Consider the following 14,221-nt stretch of genomic DNA (forward strand, 5'->3'; position numbering starts at 1 on the left):
CTACATCTTGCATTTTCTCCAAAAGTCTTGGGTCTCAAGACTTGCTTGTTTTTGCATGTTGTAGACCTACTCAGTAGCTTTCGAACAACATAGAGTTTGTCTACAATTTCCTATTTTAAGGTACCTTTTGATCGACATATAGAGAGGCGGTGTTGCAAGTCTCTGACAGGCCTTGCTATGGGATTTACTGCACAAAACGCAACTGGCGGCATTCAGTGACTACATCTTGCATTTTCTCCAAAAGTCTTGGGTCTCAAGACTTGCTTGTTTTTGCATGTTGTAGACCTACTCAGTAGCTTCCAACAACATAGAGTTTGTCTACAATTTCCTATTTTAAGGTACCTTTTGATCGACATATAGAGAGGCGGTGTTGCATGGCTCTGATAGGCCTTGCTATGGGATTTACTGCACAAAACGCAACTGGCGGCATTCAGTGACTACATCTTGCATTTTCTCCAAAAGTCTTGGGTCTCAAGACTTGCTTGTTTTTGCATGTTGTAGACCTACTCAGTAGCTTCCCAACAACATAGAGTTTGTCTACAATTTCCTATTTTAAGGTACCTTTTGATCGACATATAGAGAGGCGGTGTTGCATGGCTCTGATAGGCCTTGCTATGGGATTTACTGCACAAAACGCAACTGGCGGCATTCAGTGACTACATCTTCATTTCTCCAAAAGTCTTGGGTCTCAAGACTTGCTTGTTTTTGCATGTTGTAGACCTACTCAGTAGCTTTCGAACAACATAGAGTTTGTCTACAATTTCCTATTTTAAGGTACCTTTTGATCGACATATAGAGAGGCGGTGTTGCAAGTCTCTGACAGGCCTTGCTATGGGATTTACTGCACAAAAACGCAACTGGCGGCATTCAGTGACTACATCTTGCATTTTCTCCAAAAGTCTTGGGTCTCAAGACTTGCTTGTTTTTGCATGTTGTAGACCTACTCAGTAGCTTCCGAACAACATAGAGTTTGTCTACAATTTCCTATTTTAAGGTACCTTTTGATCGACATATAGAGAGGCGGTGTTGCAAGTCTCTGACAGGCCTTGCTATGGGATTTACTGCACAAAACGCAACTGGCGGCATTCAGTGACTACATCTTGCATTTTCTCCAAAAGTCTTGGGTCTCAAGACTTGCTTGTTTTTGCATGTTGTAGACCTACTCAGTAGCTTCCGAACAACATAGAGTTTGTCTACAATTTCCTATTTTAAGGTACCTTTTGATCGACATATAGAGAGGCGATGTTGCATGGCTCTGATAGGCCTTGCTATGGGATTTACTGCACAAAACGCAACTGGCGGCATTCAGTGACTACATCTTGCATTTTCTCCAAAAGTCTTGGGTCTCAAGACTTGCTTGTTTTTGCATGTTGTAGACCTACTCAGTAGCTTTCGAACAACATAGAGTTTGTCTACAATTTCCTATTTTAAGGTACCTTTTGATCGACATATAGAGAGGCGGTGTTGCAAGTCTCTGACAGGCCTTGCTATGGGATTTACTGCACAAAACGCAACTGGCGGCATTCAGTGACTACATCTTGCATTTTCTCCAAAAGTCTTGGGTCTCAAGACTTGCTTGTTTTTGCATGTTGTAGACCTACTCAGTAGCTTCCCAACAACATAGAGTTTGTCTACAATTTTCTATTTTAAGGTACCTTTTGATCGACATATAGAGAGGCGATGTTGCATGGCTCTGATAGGCCTTGCTATGGGATTTACTGCACAAAACGCAACTGGCGGCATTCAGTGACTACATCTTGCATTTTCTCCAAAAGTCTGGGGTCTCAAGACTTGCTTGTTTTTGCATGTTGTAGACCTACTCAGTAGCTTCCAACAACATAGAGTTTGTCTACAATTTCCTATTTTAAGGTACCTTTTGATCGACATATAGAGAGGCGGTGTTGCATGGCTCTGATAGGCCTTGCTATGGGATTTACTGCACAAAACGCAACTGGCGGCATTCAGTGACTACATCTTGCATTTTCTCCAAAAGTCTTGGGTCTCAAGACTTGCTTGTTTTTGCATGTTGTAGACCTACTCAGTAGCTTTCGAACAACATAGAGTTTGTCTACAATTTCTTATTTTAAGGTACCTTTTGATCGACATATAGAGAGGCGATGTTGCAAGTCTCTGACAGGCCTTGCTATGGGATTTACTGCACAAAACGCAACTGGCGGCATTCAGTGACTACATCTTACATTTTCTCCAAAAGTCTTGGGTCTCAAGACTTGCTTGTTTTTGCATGTTGTAGACCTACTCAGTAGCTTTCGAACAACATAGAGTTTGTCTACAATTTCCTATTTTAAGGTACCTTTTGATCGACATATAGAGAGGCGGTGTTGCAAGTCTCTGACAGGCCTTGCTATGGGATTTACTGCACAAAACGCAACTGGCGGCATTCAGTGACTACATCTTGCATTTTCTCCAAAAGTCTTGGGTCTCAAGACTTGCTTGTTTTTGCATGTTGTAGACCTACTCAGTAGCTTTCAAACAACATAGAGTTTGTCTACAATTTCCTATTTTAAGGTACCTTTTGATCGACATATAGAGAGGCGGTGTTGCAAGTCTCTGACAGGCCTTGCTATGGGATTTACTGCACAAAACGCAACTGGCGGCATTCAGTGACTACATCTTGCATTTTCTCCAAAAGTCTTGGGTCTCAAGACTTGCTTGTTTTTGCATGTTGTAGACCTACTCAGTAGCTTTCCAACAACAACATAGAGTTTGTCTACAATTTCCTATTTTAAGGTACCTTTTGATCGACATATAGAGAGGCGGTGTTGCATGGCTCTGATAGGCCTTGCTATGGGATTTACTGCACAAAACGCAACTGGCGGCATTCAGTGACTACATCTTGCATTTTCTCCAAAAGTCTTGGGTCTCAAGACTTGCTTGTTTTTGCATGTTGTAGACCTACTCAGTAGCTTCCGAACAACATAGAGTTTGTCTACAATTTCCTATTTTAAGGTACCTTTTGATCGACATATAGAGAGGCGGTGTTGCATGGCTCTGACAGGCCTTGCTATGGGATTTACTGCACAAAACGCAACTGGCGGCATTCAGTGACTACATCTTGCATTTTCTCCAAAAGTCTTGGGTCTCAAGACTTGCTTGTTTTTGCATGTTGTAGACCTACTCAGTAGCTTCCGAACAACATAGAGTTTGTCTACAATTTCCTATTTTAAGGTACCTTTTGATCGACATATAGAGAGGCGGTTGCATGGCTCTGATAGGCCTTGCTATGGGATTTACTGCACAAAACGCAACTGGCGGCATTCAGTGACTACATCTTGCATTTTCTCCAAAAGTCTTGGGTCTCAAGACTTGCTTGTTTTTGCATGTTGTAGACCTACTCAGTAGCTTTCGAACAACATAGAGTTTGTCTACAATTTCCTATTTTAAGGTACCTTTTGATCGACATATAGAGAGGCGGTGTTGCAAGTCTCTGACAGGCCTTGCTATGGGATTTACTGCACAAAACGCAACTGGCGGCATTCAGTGACTACATCTTGCATTTTCTCCAAAAGTCTTGGGTCTCAAGACTTGCTTGTTTTTGCATGTTGTAGACCTACTCAGTAGCTTCCGAACAACATAGAGTTTGTCTACAATTTCTATTTTAAGGTACCTTTTGATCGACATATAGAGAGGCGGTGTTGCAAGTCTCTGACAGGCCTTGCTATGGGATTTACTGCACAAAACGCAACTGGCGGCATTCAGTGACTACATCTTGCATTTCTCCAAAAGTCTTGGGTCTCAAGACTTGCTTGTTTTTGCATGTTGTAGACCTACTCAGTAGCTTCCGAACAACATAGAGTTTGTCTACAATTTCCTATTTTAAGGTACCTTTTGATCGACATATAGAGAGGCGGTGTTGCAAGTCTCTGACAGGCCTTGCTATGGGATTTACTGCACAAAACGCAACTGGCGGCATTCAGTGACTACATCTTGCATTTTCTCCAAAAGTCTTGGGTCTCAAGACTTGCTTGTTTTTGCATGTTGTAGACCTACTCAGTAGCTTCCCAACAACATAGAGTTTGTCTACAATTTCCTATTTTAAGGTACCTTTTGATCGACATATAGAGAGGCGATGTTGCATGGCTCTGATAGGCCTTGCTATGGGATTTACTGCACAAAACGCAACTGGCGGCATTCAGTGACTACATCTTACATTTTCTCCAAAAGTCTTGGGTCTCAAGACTTGCTTGTTTTTGCATGTTGTAGACCTACTCAGTAGCTTTCAAACAACATAGAGTTTGTCTACAATTTCCTATTTTAAGGTACCTTTTGATCGACATATAGAGAGGCGGTGTTGCAAGTCTCTGACAGGCCTTGCTATGGGATTTACTGCACAAAACGCAACTGGCGGCATTCAGTGACTACATCTTGCATTTTCTCCAAAAGTCTTGGGTCTCAAGACTTGCTTGTTTTGCATGTTGTAGACCTACTCAGTAGCTTCCGAACAACATAGAGTTTGTCTACAATTTCTTATTTTAAGGTACCTTTTGATCGACATATAGAGAGGCGATGTTGCATGGCTCTGATAGGCCTTGCTATGGGATTTACTGCACAAAACGCAACTGGCGGCATTCAGTGACTACATCTTGCATTTTCTCCAAAAGTCTTGGGTCTCAAGACTTGCTTGTTTTTGCATGTTGTAGACCTACTCAGTAGCTTCCCAACAACATAGAGTTTGTCTACAATTTCCTATTTTAAGGTACCTTTTGATCGACATATAGAGAGGCGGTGTTGCATGGCTCTGATAGGCCTTGCTATGGGATTTACTGCACAAAACGCAACTGGCGGCATTCAGTGACTACATCTTGCATTTTCTCCAAAAGTCTTGGGTCTCAAGACTTGCTTGTTTTTGCATGTTGTAGACCTACTCAGTAGCTTCCGAACAACATAGAGTTTGTCTACAATTTCCTATTTTAAGGTACCTTTTGATCGACATATAGAGAGGCGGTGTTGCAAGTCTCTGACAGGCCTTGCTATGGGATTTACTGCACAAAACGCAACTGGCGGCATTCAGTGACTACATCTTGCATTTTCTCCAAAAGTCTTGGGTCTCAAGACTTGCTTGTTTTTGCATGTTGTAGACCTACTCAGTAGCTTTCGAACAACATAGAGTTTGTCTACAATTTCCTATTTTAAGGTACCTTTTGATCGACATATAGAGAGGCGGTGTTGCAAGTCTCTGACAGGCCTTGCTATGGGATTTACTGCACAAAACGCAACTGGCGGCATTCAGTGACTACATCTTGCATTTTCTCCAAAAGTCTTGGGTCTCAAGACTTGCTTGTTTTTGCATGTTGTAGACCTACTCAGTAGCTTTCGAACAACATAGAGTTTGTCTACAATTTCCTATTTTAAGGTACCTTTTGATCGACATATAGAGAGGCGGTGTTGCAAGTCTCTGACAGGCCTTGCTATGGGATTTACTGCACAAAACGCAACTGGCGGCATTCAGTGACTACATCTTGCATTTTCTCCAAAAGTCTTGGGTCTCAAGACTTGCTTGTTTTTGCATGTTGTAGACCTACTCAGTAGCTTCCGAACAACATAGAGTTTGTCTACAATTTCCTATTTTAAGGTACCTTTTGATCGACATATAGAGAGGGCGGTGTTGCATGGCTCTGATAGGCCTTGCTATGGATTTACTGCACAAAACGCAACTGGCGGCATTCAGTGACTACATCTTGCATTTCTCCAAAAGTCTTGGGTCTCAAGACTTGCTTGTTTTTGCATGTTGTAGACCTACTCAGTAGCTTCCGAACAACATAGAGTTTGTCTACAATTTCCTATTTTAAGGTACCTTTTGATCGACATATAGAGAGGCGGTGTTGCAAGTCTCTGACAGGCCTTGCTATGGGATTTACTGCACAAAACGCAACTGGCGGCATTCAGTGACTACATCTTGCATTTTCTCCAAAAGTCTTGGGTCTCAAGACTTGCTTGTTTTTGCATGTTGTAGACCTACTCAGTAGCTTCCGAACAACATAGAGTTTGTCTACAATTTCCTATTTTAAGGTACCTTTTGATCGACATATAGAGAGGCGGTGTTGCAAGTCTCTGACAGGCCTTGCTATGGATTTACTGCACAAAACGCAACTGGCGGCATTCAGTGACTACATCTTGCATTTTCTCCAAAAGTCTTGGGTCTCAAGACTTGCTTGTTTTTGCATGTTGTAGACCTACTCAGTAGCTTCCGAACAACATAGAGTTTGTCTACAATTTCCTATTTTAAGGTACCTTTTGATCGACATATAGAGAGGCGGTGTTGCATGGCTCTGATAGGCCTTGCTATGGGATTTACTGCACAAAACGCAACTGGCGGCATTCAGTGACTACATCTTGCATTTTCTCCAAAAGTCTTGGGTCTCAAGACTTGCTTGTTTTTGCATGTTGTAGACCTACTCAGTAGCTTCCGAACAACATAGAGTTTGTCTACAATTTCCTATTTTAAGGTACCTTTTGATCGACATATAGAGAGGCGGTGTTGCATGGCTCTGATAGGCCTTGCTATGGGATTTACTGCACAAAACGCAACTGGCGGCATTCAGTGACTACATCTTGCATTTCTCCAAAAGTCTTGGGTCTCAAGACTTGCTTGTTTTTGCATGTTGTAGACCTACTCAGTAGCTTCCCAACAACATAGAGTTTGTCTACAATTTCCTATTTTAAGGTACCTTTTGATCGACATATAGAGAGGCGGTGTTGCATGGCTCTGATAGGCCTTGCTATTGGGATTTACTGCACAAAACGCAACACTGGCGGCATTCAGTGACTACATCTTGATTTTCTCCAAAAGTCTTGGGTCTCAAGACTTGCTTGTTTTTGCATGTTGTAGACCTACTCAGTAGCTTTCGAACAACATAGAGTTTGTCTACAATTTCCTATTTTAAGGTACCTTTTGATCGACATATAGAGAGGCGGTGTTGCAAGTCTCTGACAGGCCTTGCTATGGGATTTACTGCACAAAACGCAACTGGGCGGCATTCAGTGACTACATCTTGCATTTTCTCCAAAAGTCTTGGGTCTCAAGACTTGCTTGTTTTTGCATGTTGTAGACCTACTCAGTAGCTCCGAACAACATAGAGTTTGTCTACAATTTCTTATTTTAAGGTACCTTTTGATCGACATATAGAGAGGCGGTGTTGCAAGTCTCTGACAGGCCTTGCTATGGGATTTACTGCACAAAACGCAACTGGCGGCATTCAGTGACTACATCTTGCATTTTCTCCAAAAGTCTTGGGTCTCAAGACTTGCTTGTTTTTGCATGTTGTAGACCTACTCAGTAGCTTCCCAACAACATAGAGTTTGTCTACAATTTCTTATTTTAAGGTACCTTTTGATCGACATATAGAGAGGCGGTGTTGCAAGGCTCTGATAGGCCTTGCTATGGGATTTACTGCACAAAACGCAACTGGCGGCATTCAGTGACTACATCTTGCATTTTCTCCAAAAGTCTTGGGTCTCAAGACTTGCTTGTTTTTGCATGTTGTAGACCTACTCAGTAGCTTTCGAACAACATAGAGTTTGTCTACAATTTCCTATTTTAAGGTACCTTTTGATCGACATATAGAGAGGCGGTGTTGCAAGTCTCTGACAGGCCTTGCTATGGGATTTACTGCACAAAACGCAACTGGCGGCATTCAGTGACTACATCTTGCATTTTCTCCAAAAGTCTTGGGTCTCAAGACTTGCTTGTTTTGCATGTTGTAGACCTACTCAGTAGCTTCCGAACAACATAGAGTTTGTCTACAATTTCCTATTTTAAGGTACCTTTTGATCGACATATAGAGAGGCGGTGTTGCATGGCTCTGATAGGCCTTGCTATGGGATTTACTGCACAAAACGCAACTGGCGGCATTCAGTGACTACATCTTACATTTTCTCCAAAAGTCTTGGGTCTCAAGACTTGCTTGTTTTTGCATGTTGTAGACCTACTCAGTAGCTTCCCAACAACATAGAGTTTGTCTACAATTTCCTATTTTAAGGTACCTTTTGATCGACATATAGAGAGGCGGTGTTGCATGGCTCTGATAGGCCTTGCTATGGGATTTACTGCACAAAACGCAACTGGCGGCATTCAGTGACTACATCTTGCATTTTCTCCAAAAGTCTTGGGTCTCAAGACTTGCTTGTTTTTGCATGTTGTAGACCTACTCAGTAGCTTCCGAACAACATAGAGTTTGTCTACAATTTCTTATTTTAAGGTACCTTTTGATCGACATATAGAGAGGCGGTGTTGCAAGTCTCTGACAGGCCTTGCTATGGGATTTACTGCACAAAACGCAACTGGCGGCATTCAGTGACTACATCTTGCATTTTCTCCAAAAGTCTTGGGTCTCAAGACTTGCTTGTTTTTGCATGTTGTAGACCTACTCAGTAGCTTCCGAACAACATAGAGTTTGTCTACAATTTTATTTTAAGGTACCTTTTGATCGACATATAGAGAGGCGGTGTTGCATGTCTCTGACAGGCCTTGCTATGGGATTTACTGCACAAAACGCAACTGGCGGCATTCAGTGACTACATCTTGCATTTTCTCCAAAAGTCTTGGGTCTCAAGACTTGCTGTTTTGCATGTTGTAGACCTACTCAGTAGCTTTCCAACAACATAGAGTTTGTCTACAATTTCTATTTTAAGGTACCTTTTGATCGACATATAGAGAGGCGGTGTTGCATGTCTCTGACAGGCCTTGCTATGGGATTTACTGCACAAAACGCAACTGGCGGCATTCAGTGACTACATCTTGCATTTTCTCCAAAAGTCTTGGGTCTCAAGACTTGCTTGTTTTGCATGTTTAGACCTACTCAGTAGCTTCCGAACAACATAGAGTTTGTCTACAATTTCTATTTTAAGGTACCTTTTGATCGACATATAGAGAGGCGGTGTTGCATGGCTCTGATAGGCCTTGCTATGGGATTTACTGCACAAAACGCAACTGGCGGCATTCAGTGACTACATCTTAATTTTCTCCAAAAGTCTTGGGTCTCAAGACTTGCTTGTTTTTGCATGTTGTAGACCTACTCAGTAGCTTCCCAACAACATAGAGTTTGTCTACAATTTCCTATTTTAAGGTACCTTTTGATCGACATATAGAGAGGTTGTTGCATGGCTCTGATAGGCCTTGCTATGGGATTTACTGCACAAAACGCAACTGGCGGCATTCAGTGACTACATCTTGCATTTCTCCAAAAGTCTTGGGTCTCAAGACTTGCTTGTTTTTGCATGTTGTAGACCTACTCAGTAGCTTTCGAACAACATAGAGTTTGTCTACAATTTCTTATTTTAAGGTACCTTTTGATCGACATATAGAGAGGCGGTGTTGCAAGTCTCTGACAGGCCTTGCTATGGGATTTACTGCACAAAACGCAACTGGCGGCATTCAGTGACTACATCTTGCATTTTCTCCAAAAGTCTTGGGTCTCAAGAGACTTGCTTGTTTTTGCATGTTGTAGACCTACTCAGTAGCTTTCCGAACAACATAGAGTTTGTCTACAATTTCTTATTTTAAGGTACCTTTTGATCGACATATAGAGAGGCGGTGTTGCAAGTCTCTGACAGGCCTTGCTATGGGATTTACTGCACAAAACGCAACTGGCGGCATTCAGTGACTACATCTTGCATTTTCTCCCAAAAGTCTTGGGTCTCAAGACTTGCTTGTTTTTGCATGTTGTAGACCTACTCAGTAGCTTCCGAACAACATAGAGTTTGTCTACAATTTCTATTTTAAGGTACCTTTTGATCGACATATAGAGAGCGGGTTGTTGCAAGTCTCTGACAGGCCTTGCTATGGGATTACTGCACAAAACGCAACTGGCGGCATTCAGTGACTACATCTTGCATTTTCTCCAAAAGTCTTGGTCTCAAGACTTGCTTTTTTTGCATGTTGTAGACCTACTCAGTAGCTTCCCAACAACATAGAGTTTGTCTACAATTTCTATTTTAAGGTACCTTTTGATCGACATATAGAGAGGCGGTGTTGCATGGCTCTGATAGGCCTTGCTATGGGATTTACTGCACAAAACGCAACTGGCGGCATTCAGTGACTACATCTTTCATTTTCTCCAAAGTCTTGGGTCTCAAGACTTGCTTGTTTTTGCATGTTGTAGACCTACTCAGTAGCTTTCAACAACATAGAGTTTGTCTACAATTTCTATTTTAAGGTACCTTTTGATCGACATATAGAGAGGCGGTGTTGCAGTCTCTGATAGGCCTTGCTATGGGATTTACTGCACAAAACGCAACTGGCGGCATTCAGTGACTACATCTTGCATTTTCTCCAAAAGTCTTGGGTCTCAAGACTTGCTTGTTTTTTGCATGTTGTAGACCTACTCAGTAGCTTCCGAACAACATAGAGTTTGTCTACAATTTCCTATTTTAAGGTACCTTTGATCGACATATAGAGAGGGCGATGTTGCATGGCTCTGATAGCCCTGCTATGGGATTTACTGCACAAAACGCAACTGGCGGCATTCAGTGACTACATCTTACATTTTCTCCAAAAGTCTTGGGTCTCAAGACTTGCTTGTTTTTGCATGTTGTAGACCTACTCAGTAGCTTCCGAACAACATAGAGTTTGTCTACAATTTCCTATTTTAAGGTACCTTTTGATCGACATATAGAGAGGCGGTGTTGCAGTCTCTGATAGGCCTTGCTATGGGATTTACTGCACAAAACGCAACTGGCGGCATTCAGTGACTACATCTTGCATTTTCTCCAAAAGTCTTGGTCTCAAGACTTGCTTGTTTTTGCATGTTGTAGACCTACTCAGTAGCTTCCGAACAACATAGAGTTTGTCTACATTTCCTATTTTAGGTACCTTTTGATCGACATATAGAGAGGCGGTGTGCATGGCTCTGATAGGCCTTGCTATGGGATTTACTGCACAAAACGCAACTGGCGGCATTCAGTGACTACATCTTGCATTTTCTCCAAAAGTCTTGGGTCTCAAGACTTGCTTGTTTTTGCATGTTGTAGACCTACTCAGTAGCTTTCGAACAACATAGAGTTTGTCTACAATTTCCCATTTTAAGGTACCTTTTGATCGACATATAGAGAGGCGGTGTTGCAAGTCTCTGACAGGCCTTGCTATGGGATTTACTGCACAAAACGCAACTGGCGGCATTCAGTGACTACATCTTGCATTTTCTCCAAAAGTCTTGGGTCTCAAGACTTGCTTGTTTTTGCATGTTGTAGACCTACTCAGTAGCTTTCGAACAACATAGAGTTTGTCTACAATTTCTATTTTAAGGTACCTTTTGATCGACATATAGAGAGGCGGTGTTGCATGGCTCTGATAGGCCTTGCTATGGATTTACTGCACAAAACGCAACTGGCGGCATTCAGTGACTACATCTTGCATTTTCTCCAAAAGTCTTGGGTCTCAAGACTTGCTTGTTTTTGCACGTTGTAGACCTACTCAGTAGCTTCCGAACAACATAGAGTTTGTCTACAATTTCTTTTTAAGGTACCTTTTGATCGACATATAGAGAGGCGGTGTTGCATGGCTCTGACAGGCCTTGCTATGGGATTTACTGCACAAAACGCAACTGGCGGCATTCAGTGACTACATCTGCATTTTCTCCAAAGTCTTGGGTCTCAAAGACTTGCTTTTTTTGCATGTTGTAGACCTACTCAGTAGCTTCCCAACAACATAGAGTTTGTCTACAATTTCCTATTTTAAGGTACCTTTTGATCGACATATAGAGAGGCGGTGTTGCATGGCTCTGATAGGCCTTGCTATGGGATTTACTGCACAAAACGCAACTGGCGGCATTCAGTGACTACATCTTACATTTTCTCCAAAGTCTTGGGTCTCAAGACTTGCTTGTTTTTGCATGTTGTAGACCTACTCAGTAGCTTTCGAACAACATAGAGTTTGTCTACAATTTCCTATTTTAAGGTACCTTTTGATCGACATATAGAGAGGCGGTGTGTTGCATGCAAGTCTCTGACAGGCCTTGCTATGGGATTTACTGCACAAAACGCAACTGGCGGCATTCAGTGACTACTCTGCATTTTCTCCAAAAGTCTTGGGTCTCAAGACTTGCTTGTTTTGCATGTTGTAGACCTACTCAGTAGCTTCCGAACAACATAGAGTTTGTCTACAATTTCCTATTTTAAGGTACCTTTTTGATCGACATATAGAGAGGCGGTGTTGCAAGCTCTGATAGGCCTTGCTATGGGATTTACTGCACAAAACGCAACTGGCGGCATTCAGTGACTACATCTTGCATTTTCTCCAAAAGTCTTGGGTCTCAAGACTTGCTTGTTTTTGCATGTTGTAGACCTACTCAGTAGCTTTCGAACACATAGAGTTTGTCTACAATTTTTATTTTTAAGGTACCTTTTGATCGACATATAGAGAGGCGGTGTTGCATGGCTCTGACAGGCCTTGCTATGGGATTTACTGCACAAAACGCAACTGGCGGCATTCAGTGACTACATCTTGCATTTCTCCAAAAGTCTTGGTCTCAAGACTTGCTTTTTTTTGCATGTTGTAGACCTACTCAGTAGCTTCCGAACAACATAGAGTTTGTCTACAATTTCTTATTTTAAGGTACCTTTTGATCGACATATAGAGAGGCGGTGTTGCAAGTCTCTGACAGGCCTTGCTATGGGATTTACTGCACAAAACGCAACTGGCGGCATTCAGTGACTCTCTTGTATTTTCTTCCTCCAAAGTCTGGTCTCAAGACTTGCTTGTTTTTGCATGTTGTAGACCTACTCAGTAGCTTCCGAACAACATAGAGTTTGTCTACAATTTTCTATTTTAAGGTACCTTTTGATCGACATATAGAGAGGCGGTGTTGCATGGCTCTGATAGGCTATGCTATCATGGGATTTACTGCACAAAAAACCAACTGGCGGCATTCATGACTACATCTTACATTTTCTCCAAAAGTCTTGGGTCTCAAGACTTGCTTGTTTTTGCATGTTGTAGACTACTCAGTAGCTTCCGAACAACATAGAGTTTGTCTACAATTTCCTATTTTAAGGTACCTTTTGATCGACATATAGAGAGGCGGTGTTGCAAGTCTCTGATAGGCCTTGCTATGGGATTTACTGCACAAAACGCAACTGGCGGCATTCAGTGACTACATCTTGCATTTTCTCCAAAAGTCTTGGGTCTCAAGACTTGCTTGTTTTTGCATGTTGTAGACCTACTCAGTAGCTTCCGAACAACATAGAGTTTGTCTACATTTTCTATTTTAAGGTACCTTTTGATCGACATATAGAGAGGCGGTGTTGCATGGCTCTGATAGGCCTTGCTATGGGATTTACTGCACAAAACGCAACTGGCGGCATTCAGTGACTACATCTTGCATTTTCTCCAAAAGTCTGGGTCTCAAGACTTGCTTGTTTTTGCTGTTGTAGACCTACTCAGTAGCTTCCCAACAACATAGAGTTTGTCTACAATTTCTTATTTTAAGGTACCTTTTGATCGACATATAGAGAGGCGGTGTTGCAAGGCTCTGATAGCCTTGCTATGGGATTTACTGCACAAAACGCAACTGGCGGCATTCAGTGACTACATCTTGCATTTTCTCCAAAGTCTTGGGTCTCAAGACTTGCTTGTTTTTGCATGTTGTAGACCTACTCAGTAGCTTTTCAACACATAGAGTTTGTCTACAATTTCCTATTTTAGGTACCTTTTGATCGACATATAGAGAGGCGGTGTTTGCATGGCTCTGATAGGCCTTGCTATGGATTTACTGCCAAAAACGCAACTGGCGGCATTCAGTGACTACATCTTGCATTTTCTCCAAAAGGTCTTTGGTCTCAAGACTTGCTTGTTTTTGCATGTTGTAGACCTACTCAGTAGCTTTCAACACACATAGAGTTTGTCTAAATTTCCCTATTTTAGTACCTTTTTGATCGACATATAGAGAGGCGATGTTGCATGGCTCTGATAGGCCCTGCTATGGGATTTACTGCACAAAACGCAACTGGCGGCATTCAGTGACTACATCTTGCATTTTCTCCAAAAGTCTTGGGTCTCAAGACTTGCTTGTTTTGCATGTTGTAGACCTACTCAGTAGCTTTCCAACAACATAGAGTTTGTCTAAATTTCCTATTTAAGGTACCTTTTGATCGACATATAGAGAGGCGGTGTTGCATGGCTCTGATAGGCCTTGCTATGGGATTTACTGCACAAACGCAACTGGCGGCATTCAGTGACTACATCTTGCATTTTCTCCAAAAGTCTTGG

Source organism: Patiria miniata, unplaced genomic scaffold (assembly GCF_015706575.1).
Source record: "Patiria miniata isolate m_02_andy unplaced genomic scaffold, ASM1570657v1 HiC_scaffold_4, whole genome shotgun sequence".
NCBI classification, from domain to species: Eukaryota; Metazoa; Echinodermata; class Asteroidea; order Valvatida; family Asterinidae; genus Patiria; species Patiria miniata.